At 35.7% G+C, this 11,701-nt stretch overlaps 1 non-coding gene across 1 annotated transcript; it reads left to right on the top strand.

Annotated features, from left to right (window-relative positions):
• The first annotated feature begins 11,238 nt into the window (after positions 1-11,238).
• Positions 11,239-11,345, top strand: LOC124898322. The gene has a single exon (XR_007055296.1). It is a non-coding gene; the product is annotated as a small nucleolar RNA R71 (small nucleolar RNA).
• Positions 11,346-11,701: the final 356 nt, after the last annotated feature.

Raw genomic sequence — 11,701 nt, 5'->3', positions numbered from 1 at the left:
TCTACTGGCCCTGCATCCGTACCACTATTATTCTTTCATTGCTTGAACCATGTGTGAGCCACCCTTTGTAATTTCTAAGAAATGAAATTAGCACTTTTAGTTAAAGTGACAACCACGATTTCAGTATCTTTCTGAATACTATCCAAGAAATCCTGTAGGTTCTCTTCAGACTTAGACCCAAAGAATGTCCGAGGATTCATCTGATTGAAGTCCAGAACTCTAGTAGTTGTTGTATTCACAATTGGGTTGGCTGGTGTAACAACTTGCTGGTTATTCTAGGTGGTCATGGACTAGGCTGATAATATGAAAGCAGCCCTAAGCGCAGTACTGGAGACTTGCTCAATCAGAGGGTTTGCCACAGATGGCGTTGGTGCTTGCTGATTTCCATTAGTTTTCTTAGGAGGCATTTCTGTAAATCTATAGAGGATGAGTTATAAGAAGAACTTTAATAGCGTTCACATCCTATCGCACAACATGAATTATGAAAGAAGTTAGACTTTTTCTAAAATATTTCATAGCCTCTAACTCATAAGTATGGTGCGCTTTACACCCATGAAAAAGACTCTACTTAATACAACTTTCAGGTACCCTAGGACACTTTAAACCTGATTCTCTGATACAAAGTTTGTCACAACCCGAGACTGCCCCTAGTCGTAAGACAATGCTCAGAGTCACAAGTAACCCCAAGCTAAACTATGGTCTTCTAAAACACTAGAATGCTAAAGAGAATAAGGAAGTACTAATCAGAAACTAAACTAAAATAACTAGAGTAAATAAAATCAAAATCAATACTGGATATCAAGCTAAGTCTGTCTAACAACAATAATATGCTAAAATTTAACTAACTGTCTGAAAACTTCTAAATCATATGAGTTGTTGGGACAAGCCCCCAACTAAATCCAATTGGATGAAATTAGATAATTATACTAAAAAGAAATAATGATAATTAGTCCTTAAGTCATGAGGACTCACCAAAAACTGCTACTAATATGGCACCAAACCGCACAAAGCGCGATATGGATACTGAGCGTCAGAACTTATAATATAAGACAATATAGATCAAAAAAGTAGGTGATCAGTACTTTGAATGAGATGAGTATGTGAGATTGGAAATAACTAATATAGATTGAACATGATACATGTAACCATGGGGAACTGATGCAAGACCAAGTAAATAACATTTACTATAGGATAAGCTGAACAACTAAATATAAGGTCACGCGAAAAATCTAAAACTGAACTATGAACTGTGGACTGTGGTAGTTAACATTAATCGATATTCCCTAGTCTGTGATAACTAGGTTCCAACTTATAACCCACTTGGATGGTCGTTTAGTACCTTGACAAGGGTACGAACACTAACTAATGTGGATCCACTAACTATTCCAATGGTGGTCAATCATTAAAATAGTATATACAAGAGAATAAGAATAACCCATAAAATAAATCAACGTTATCCACTCTAAGAATATCAAAATATAATCATGTTCTCAGCCTTTATCACAGAACAAGGGTGTTTAGCCACTCATGTTCATAATCAACATCAAAGAAATAAAATAAATCATACCAAAGCTAATGTTTGAAAGATAAAGGTTCAAATAACCCTGAGATAACTCACCAAATTGTTTTTGCCTTTGCTATGCATATACCTAGATCTTCCAATTATTGTTTAAGTGTTTCTTTTATAGTGTGGCACAATTGCACTCATTTTTCTCTTCTCCGTGATGGGGAGGTAATTGCGAATACTAGTATCTGTGGTGCGGGTATATAGTGGACCCTCACTGGAATTTGACTTGTTGAATCAATCACACTCTTTCATGTGGAGTTCATAGTGGAGATCAGGGTTCACGATGCGGGCTTACAGTGGACCCTCATTGGAAATTGTCATTTGATGCTTATTCTTCACCACTTCATTCCATGTTGTTTGAATCTTTTTCTAGTGTCTTTGTGTTCAATATGTCACTCCAAATGCTTTCATAGTCCAAAATCTCCTCATTATTGCATCAAAGCATGTCAAATTGCACCAAAATCAAGCCATGCAACACTAGTCAAGTCTATTAGCTCAAGAATATATTTTTAGCTCAAACAAAATAAAATTTAAAAGTTTTAGCTTATTGAGCAAGTATAAATATTGGAAAATATTGGGATTTGGACATATAAATATGCCCAAGATCATCCCCCCCCATATAGAATCTTGTTCATCCTCGAACAATACCACGTAATCAATATACACAAACATAGGCTTCATACCATAATCTAAACAAGATATTTTTGTTGGGCACACACAAGCTACACATGACATTTGTTTTCACCTCAAATATGTCATATAACATATGAAAACCATAGGATTACAGTTTTCAAACTCGCTAACCTTACAAATGGACTCTAGCATGCCAACAAACTTATACACATCATTCAATTAGGCATTCCTACAGGGCACCTAACTATCCTCTACATGCACTCTCACAATAAGATGATCATCCAATTCACTCAAAATTTTACAACCTATTAAAATCATGGGCACATAAAGAACAATTTTCACTCACTTTCGTAATGAGTTCACACATGATATATGATGAACCATAGGATTTCCCTTAGTGTACTACTCGACCAATAGTCGAATGTTAATATTAAGGATCAAATAGGTATTCAAAGGGTGTAATGTAAGCTAAGGGATAGGTAGGAACTATTTGGATAAAAATAGTGGCTAATATCCCTAAGATTTTTAATATATCACACAGACACTACAAATACTCAATTAACAACTAATTCTTCACCCATCTATCTTCTCTTTTTCTTTTATTTTGGCCCCATCTCATTAAGCTGATTTAGATATACTATGGAAGGGAATCTACTTGTTCAACATAATATTTAATTTTTTTCTTGAACTTTCTTTATTCTTTTCATCACCTAAATCCCATCCTTATTGTACCTCAATTCTTACACCAATAGCTATATTTTGGGCTTCACTATCACCTATTCCCTACTTTTTTTCAACTCCTTACTCAATTGCTTTTTTTCACTGAAGTTCCTAGGAGTTTTGGATCAAATTAAGGTCAAACAAAGAAGGGGTATAAGCTATATGTGAAGTTGCTTAAGAAAATAGGCTTTAGAGTCAACAAGGTTAACTAAGGATAATTACAAGGGTAGGTAAAAAGGAGGTCTAAAACATGGCTATCAAAGAAATGCCTACATCATCTCCTAAATCCAACACCCTTTTATTTCAATTCGTAGATACACCAGGCAAGCTCTAGACATTACTATGCATGTGGAATAATTAGAAAATCTCACTTACACTTGGTTCATGCTCGATTCAAGTAGGATCCCTATGAACTCTCAATCTAGTAATCGCACGAATTCAGAATTAAGCCGATAGACCAAGAGTCACACAATTGAAAATAGGTGTCTAAAACTAGCATTCCTACTTTAAATTTGACATGCTTTTCTCTTAACACAAATGTTTTTAGTGTAGTGTAACCAAATGGCCTAACACAAAGTACTTTGACATAGAGTTGTGGTTGGGTTCTTCTCACTTATTTATTTCCTAAGACCAATACCCTTAGGACGGTCGTCATCCATACATCATAGAGGGAGGCACCTAACTATGATGTTTTATTAAAGCTACCTTAAGGGCAAAAAATTTACTCCATAAGATGAATTAAACTTAGATAACCAAACAAAAATTATGAACTAAGATTAATGAACTAAGAAGAGTAGAGAAATTTTGACATAATTACCAAGTCGACTAATATCATAATTACTAACTATTACAGACTAAATAGTTAGAATGTCAAATAAACGCAACATCAATAGCAACAACAATGAAATGAACATCCACGAAAAACAAAAAATAAAATCCATAAATAACAATAAATAAGAGTGTGAAGAACGAGAACCACCACTTCACACTTAAAATGTAGCACCGTCCTCAGTGCTTGCAACATAACCAAGTAATGATTGGTGTAGCACTCCCTAATAAGGCATCCCCAACGCTCAGCTAGAGCATCTATAGAGCATACATATGGGTAGTAATCTCATCATTCTAAGCATGATGCTCTGACATAGTCACCACTAGCCTATGAGCCATATCTAGTCCACTGGTCTTGGTCACATCTATAAGGAGCGTTTCTAAAACTGGTCTGCAATCTAGCACCTCCTCTTCAACCCCTTCACTCTACAGAAACCTGGTCAGCAATCCCTCAAACCCTTATCTGCTCCCTTAATAGTAGAGCGCCTTTTTCATTGCAGACATGATAATAACACCAACATTAATATAATTGTCGTCCCACATCAAAGCATAAATTAGATATACCCTATCACGAGTAACATCCATTATGTGTTTGCCTAGAATTATGCGATGGAAGATAATATTCATCTACATGCATGCCTCTCTGTTTATTTGAGCATACGAGAGTGATAGGTGAAGGCCACTATCTCTATGATGAGTCCATATAGTTGTAGACCTATTTGTACACAATAGGTTTCTGATGTTTGCATATGGCAGGCTAATGTTTAGTTTCTTTAGAGGAACTGCTTCTAACTCGGGGATGCCTAGAAGTCTATTCACAACATGGGCTAAGGAAGTGACTACCTTTCCATGGATTTTCACTTCAGAATTAGGATCCCTGGGGTCCCAATTAGCATAAAACTCCCAAATGAGGTGAAAGTTGCACTCCATGGGTTGCTAAAATATGAAATTCATATGCAGCTATTCCATTCTTCTCACTATACTAGGGTACTCTTTCGGGCGTATTAGTATACCATTTTTTCCAGCCTCTTCTACCCATCCGGTCCTATATCTCTGTGACTGAACACGGGGAACTGTAGGAGCTCTCGGTACCTTGCTAGTTTGCCTGTTTCTTTTGTTTGAGGGCTCAGATGGCCCAGTAATATCCTTTCTTACTTGTTGTTGATGGTCTATAGTACTTGTTAGTTAGAAAAATCCAACAAACAAGTTAGATAGGGCATCCTTTTTTGTCTAGCAAACACTAAGTGTGGAAGAATATAGAAACCACCCTATACTTAGTTGCTAGCATAGGTGTATGGTTTATAAACTAGGTTACTCAGACTTCCCCTATTTAACATTACAATCTCATTTTCATAACACAAGGGCATACACATACACCCACTTAGGTATTGCTTTACTTAAACTTCAAGCACACATTTCAGCCTATTTCCATAGAATCTAACAAACTGCTTATTTGAGTTCAAATGTGACTATGTCCAATTGACATTCTTGTGAAAAATTTAAGATAAATGACACTATGCAAAACCACAGACATAATTCACTTAGTGTTAGCCTCACATCTCTTTAAGAACACACCATGCTCTACAACATCGTCTACATAAAACTATGAAAAGAAAAGGTGAACATAGTGCAATTTTAATAGTTCATTAAATTTTAATAGTTTATTAAAAGTACATGGTCTGTCACTCTACACTTATAATTTCACACACAAGTCACAAGGAGGAAACACATCTAAAACTTACAATCAAAACCCTAATTTCAACTCATATCATGTGGAATGTCTTTCAGTGCATCACAAAATTATCGAGTGGCCCCTATGTGCATTAATCACACTTCTATCACTTCTGAGGAAGTCTACAAGTACTCTTCATCTTCATACACACTCTACACGTTATTACAGTCCCAGCATACAAATAAAGACATTTACCATAGTTTGACTCAACATACTCACCAAACAAAAGTTCAACTTAAAATTCAAAGAACATGCCATTTGTATAGTTTAACAAATGTGAAATGAGTAAAGTTCCTAAAGTCATACATTAAATGTTTATTTATGCACCTATAACTCAATGTACTTAACTCTCTATACCAAACATCAACAATTTCACTTGTTCACCCAATTTCAAGATGATGAGTATTTAACTGTTAAATTCTGGTAAAGAAAATTTAACAAAATTTGAAGTGCTTACTCAAAATGAAAAGACAGAGAAGAGAGGATAGAATTCTTGGCACTGCACGCCTGTGTGAGTTGATAAGACCTAAGGAGAATTTTAAAGAAGGGTATCACATTAGGTTTATAAATAGGGAATGGAATTTGGGAATTTGGGGTATTTTAAAGGGGGTTTTGGGTTAAAAGAGTTGGGTCGAGTTAAAACCTGATCTTTTAAAATTAAAATGCCAAAAAGGAGCCCTCCGTGTCATGGTGGTTGGTCTCTTTTATAGTCTCCGCGATACGGGGCTATTGCAGAGGCTTACTAGAATTGGACTCCACAAAATTTAATACTTAATACTTTTATTACATGCCTGATAGCCTCCCAAAACACAAAATTTACTCAGTTATTATTCTTTTCCATGCCCTGAAGTTTCTCATCCATGCACTCTCAACAAAAACAACATAAATACGTAAGAAAAAGTAGGTTGCCTCCCACCTAGCACCTTAGTTTTGGTCGTGGCTTGATACATCTGTTTGTATTTTTTATTTTTTTTCTTTTAAAATAATTAAGAAATAAACAAAGCTATTGCATAACATTTGTCGGTTGCCTCCCACGTAGTGCCTTATTTAATATTGCGACATGACCCAGCTTAACTTTATTCATCTTCAAAAGTGATAGACATCTTGTGTCTGTCCATATGATCCACCCAATAATTCTTGAATCTCTACCCATTCACCAAGAACGTGGCACTTTTGTTCTTATGCCAAAGTTGGACAGCCCCATGAGCAGTTGATTTCACAATCTCAAAGGGTCTAGACCACTTGGACCTCAATTTACATGGTAACAACCTCAACCTCAAATTGAATAGGAACACTTGCTAGCCCTTCTCAAAGACCCGAGTCATAATTTCCTTATCATACTATCTTTTTGTCTATTCTTTATACAATTTCACATTTTCATAGGCATGTAAGAAAAACTCATTAAGCTCACTAAATTGTAACAGTCTTTTCTCTCCTGACATCTTCATATCAAGATTTAATTTCTTCACTTCCCAATAACCCTAATGCTTAGCTCTATGGGCAAGTGACATACTTTTATATACACTAAATGATAAGGAGAGTTCCCAATAGGCATTTTATAGGCTATCCTATATGCCCAAAGTGCATCATCCTACTTAACCAACCAGTCCTTACGCTTACCATTAACAGTCTTCAGCAGAATCTGCTTGATCTCCCTGTTAGAGACTCCACTTGACCACTCGTCTATGGATAATATGAGTGTCCACCTTTTATCTGACTCCATACTTAGCCGACAAGTTCTTGAAACAATGATTCACAAAATTCATTCCTCCATCTCTAATGATTGACCTAGGTATGCCAAAATAAGAAATATATTCTTTTTCACAACTTTCATCACTACCCTTGAATCATTAGTGAGGAGTGATACAACCTTTACACACTTGGACATATAATCTATATCAACAAAAATATACTATTACTATTTGATGGTGGAAACGTGTCCATGAAATCAATCCCTCACACATCAAAAATCTCAACTTCAAGAATAATATTCAGGGGCATTTCATGGTGCCTAGAGATAGATCCCATCCTCTGGCATTAATTACATTCTCTCACATAAACTATCACATCTCTAAATAATGTAGGCCAAAAGAAACCAGACTATAATACCTTTCTTGCTATCTGTTCACCATTATGAGGTGATAAATTGAAACTTTCCAGTACCTATTTGGATTTAGCTTCTTAAATACATCTTCTCACAATTCTATTAGCACCTTATCTAAACAAATATAGCTTGTACCATATGTATGAGTGGAAATCATGGAATAACTTCTTCTGTTGACTTGTGGTATTTTAAGGATAAATACCACTAACTAGAAAATTCATTATATCAGCATACCATGGAACCTCTGCTATATCCAATTCCATCAACTGATTATCCAAGAACTCCTCCCAAATACATAGTGTATCATTAGTAACATGAGCATGACTCTCAAGCCTTGTTAAATTGTCAGCCACTTGATTGGTCCCTTTCTATCACAATCTTCCAAGTCAAATTCTTGGAGTAGAAGAATCCACCTAATTAACCTTGGATTTACATCTTTATTTTTGAACAAAAACTAGACAAAAGCATGATCCATATGAATAATTACCTTTGTGCCCACCAAGTATGCTCTGAATTTATCAAATTCATAGACGAGTGTTAGCTTCTTTCTTTGTAACTGTATAATTAACCTGGGCTACATATAAGGTTTTACTTTCATAGTAGATAGAGTGAAATTCCTTATCTTTATGATGACCTAATACTACCACAACAACTATGTCACTTGTATCATACATCAGCTCAAAGAGTACCCAATCAAGAGCAATGAAAATGGGTGCTTCTGTCAATCTTTTTTTCAAATTCCCAAACGCTTACTGACACTAAGCCCCAAAGTCAAACTTTACCTCTTTCTATAGCATCTTGTACATTGGAGATAAATCTTCAATAAAGCATCTTTAAAACCCTGCATACTGGAGAAAGCTTTTCACACCTTTTACTAGCACCAGATATGGTAGCTTTTCAATGAGTTCCACTGTGGCTTTATCTACCTTAAGTACTCTATGAGACACCTTATTAATAAGGATGATACCTTGCTAAACAAAAAAGTGGCACTTCTCCTAGTTTAATACGAGGTTAGTCTGTTCATAGCAAGGAAAAACCCTATCTAAGTTCTGCAAGCACAAATCAAATGAATTACCAAAAATAAAAAAAAATCATCCATAAATACCTCAGTAAAATCCTCCATCATATCATAGAAGATAGCCATTATGCATCTCTGGAAAGTCATTGGTGCATTGCAAAGACCAAAGGGCATATGCCTAAATGCATAAGTACCATAAGGATAAGTGAAAGTAGTCTTCTCCTAATCTTTTAGTGCTAGGGCTATCTGATTCTAGCCTGAAGACTTATCCAAAAAGCAGTAATATTCTTATCCTGCCAATCTGTCTAGCATTTAATCAATAAAATAAATGGGATAGTGGTCCTTTCGAGTGGCATCAATCAAATTCTTGTAATCCATACAGATCCTCCACCCAATGACTATACAAGTTGCAATCAACTCATTATTCTCATTGATCACAATAGTCATCCCTCCTTTCTTTGGAACATATTGTACAGGGCTGGCCTATTTACTATCGAATATGGGATAAACTATCCCAGCATCAAGTCATATAATGACTTTTTTTCTGACTACTTCTTTCATCATAGGATTTTGTCTTCACTGGTGTTGCATACTTGATTTATATCCTTTCTCCATCAGTATTTTCTATATATAGAAAGCAGGATTGATTCCTATGATATCCAACATTTGCCATCCAATTGACTTTATCCTTCTCTTCTGTACTGTCAATGTTTCTTTCACCTACACATCAGATAAACTTGCAGACACAATCAGAACTAAGTATTATCCTCGCTAAGAAAAGTATATTTCAAATAAGAGAGTAGAGCTTTGAGCTCTAGCTTTGGTGCTTCATCAACAAATGCCTTGGGAGAGAGACTAATTAGTCTATTCAAAGGCTCAAATTTGGTCTTCCTAGTAATAATGCTTGTGACATACAAAAGCTATACTATTTCAACTACTTCAATATCACCAAATAGATCATATCCCACTACTGCTCACTTTAATGGATCCTTTGACATAATAAGGTGAAAGTCAGACTCAAGATCCAATATAGTGATAATGAATAATTCTTCATATACTGTAGACAACTTCATTTCCTTGTACACATCGAACACCTCAACCTTGTCATGAGCATGCATGGTAAACTATCCTGCAACTATATTAATCAATGAATTCTCAATTTCTAAAGAGGGACATCCCAAAATAAATGGGACTTCTAAATAAACATCAAATCAAGAATAATGAAATCCACCGGGAAAATAAATGACCCCACTTAAACCAATATATCTTTAATTATTCCATATGGTCTGGCAAGCGAATGGTTAGATAACTGCAAAACAACTGTGATAGGTCTTGGGCTGCCTAGCCCCATTTTTCTAAATAATGATGTGGGCATAACAGTTATGCTCGCCCAAAGATCACATAGACCCCAAGCACTTATTTATTGCCTGATTGTAATTTGAATGGTAAAGCTCCCTGAATCTTTTAGCTTTATGGGCAACCTATTCTGGATTAATGATGTGCACTCCTCAATGAGTTCCACAATAGCATATTCAGTTAGGCAGTTCTTGTTGGACACGATAACCTCTATGTACTTAGCATACTCTAAAACACTCTGCAAAATATCAACGAGAGGCAAGTTAATATGAACCTGTTTCAATACATTAATAAACTTCTTATAATAAGCCTCCTCTTGATGTTTTTGAATCCCTTATAGAAAAGTTGGAGGTGGCATCAAACTTTCCACCCTGGTTCCCTTGCTATCAGCTATGCCATCCATAATTTTCTCTTTATCCCTTACTATTTCACCATTAATAGCCTTATGATTAACCTGATTAGGTTCTAAATCCTTTAGCTACAACCCACTCTGAGTAGTGACTGCCTTCATCTATTTTGGATTTGGCTCAGTATCACTGGGTAAACCTCCCTAAGGCCTAGTTTTCAGTGCTCCTACAATCTTACCTATTTGAACCTCTAGGTTCTTTGTAATCATCCACTGGTTCTTCACATCTACAACAAACTATGCTTGAGTAGCCATGATCTGCCTCAACATCTCTTTAATATTGCTATTTTAACCCATGGCTTGATTCCCTAGAATATGTTGCTGCTAATTCTGGCCTACTTGCCTATAGTATTAATTAGTATTATGTGCCTATTATCCACCCCAGGGGAAATTAGGATGATTTTTCTAGTTAGTATTGTAAGTATTTCCAAATTTCTGTTGTCCTTGCCTATTAGAATTTCCCACATAGTTAACAGAATCTAGATTAGCTTTGCAAGCATCTGCTGTATGATCACTGCTTCCACAAACCTTGCACTAAGTCTGATCTTGATGAACTATATTTGTTGTTGTTGGTGTAGACTGTGCGACTCCCAAATTTATATTACTGAGTTGTGTAGTTAGCTAATTCAATAATATAGCAATCTGTGATGATATAGCCATAAACTGATCAGCCTCTAACAGACCTACAACCTTCTTTAAAGCACTTTTTGGGTCAGCAAGCCACTCAAGATTTCCTTGTGAAATATGATTCAGTAGTGTGTATAATTCATTATACATCTTCTCTAAAGCCTGCCCACCCGCTGCTTAATCTAGGAAAATCTTGGTGTTTGGATCAATACCCTCAATGAAAGTATGTACCAATATATCATTAGTATGATGATGATGAGGGCAATTCCCGAGCATAGCCTTGAATTTTTCCTAAACTTGGTAAAGATTCTCTCTATCTCTTTTCCTGAAACTTAGAATCTCACTTCTCAAATATGCTGTCTTCCCAAATGGAAAGAATCATATAAGGAATTTTTGAGCAAGATCATCCAAAGAGTGATGGAGTTTGGTGGTTCAACATGTAACCACCTCTCGCTTCTCCTAGTAGAGAAAAGGGTCAGTAGATACCCCAACAGGAATGTAGGTATCGCTGATCTAAAGAAAGTTCTGCATGCACTTATAATACCCCAAACTTTATTTAAGTCAAATCTAGTCCCTAAAAGAGTAAGTGATGACTTCCTAAATGATTAATGTTTAAATTAGATAGAATTACCCCAATTTTAACTTTTTATTATGTGAGAAATTGAATTAGCTTTTCAACGATACCAATTTTGTCCAAATTTGGTATCAGA

This window comes from Capsicum annuum, chromosome 4, assembly GCF_002878395.1.
Source record: "Capsicum annuum cultivar UCD-10X-F1 chromosome 4, UCD10Xv1.1, whole genome shotgun sequence".
NCBI classification, from domain to species: domain Eukaryota; kingdom Viridiplantae; phylum Streptophyta; class Magnoliopsida; order Solanales; family Solanaceae; genus Capsicum; species Capsicum annuum.
Note: the sequence above shows the minus strand (reverse complement) of the source record. Positions and strands in the feature narration are given on the sequence as shown.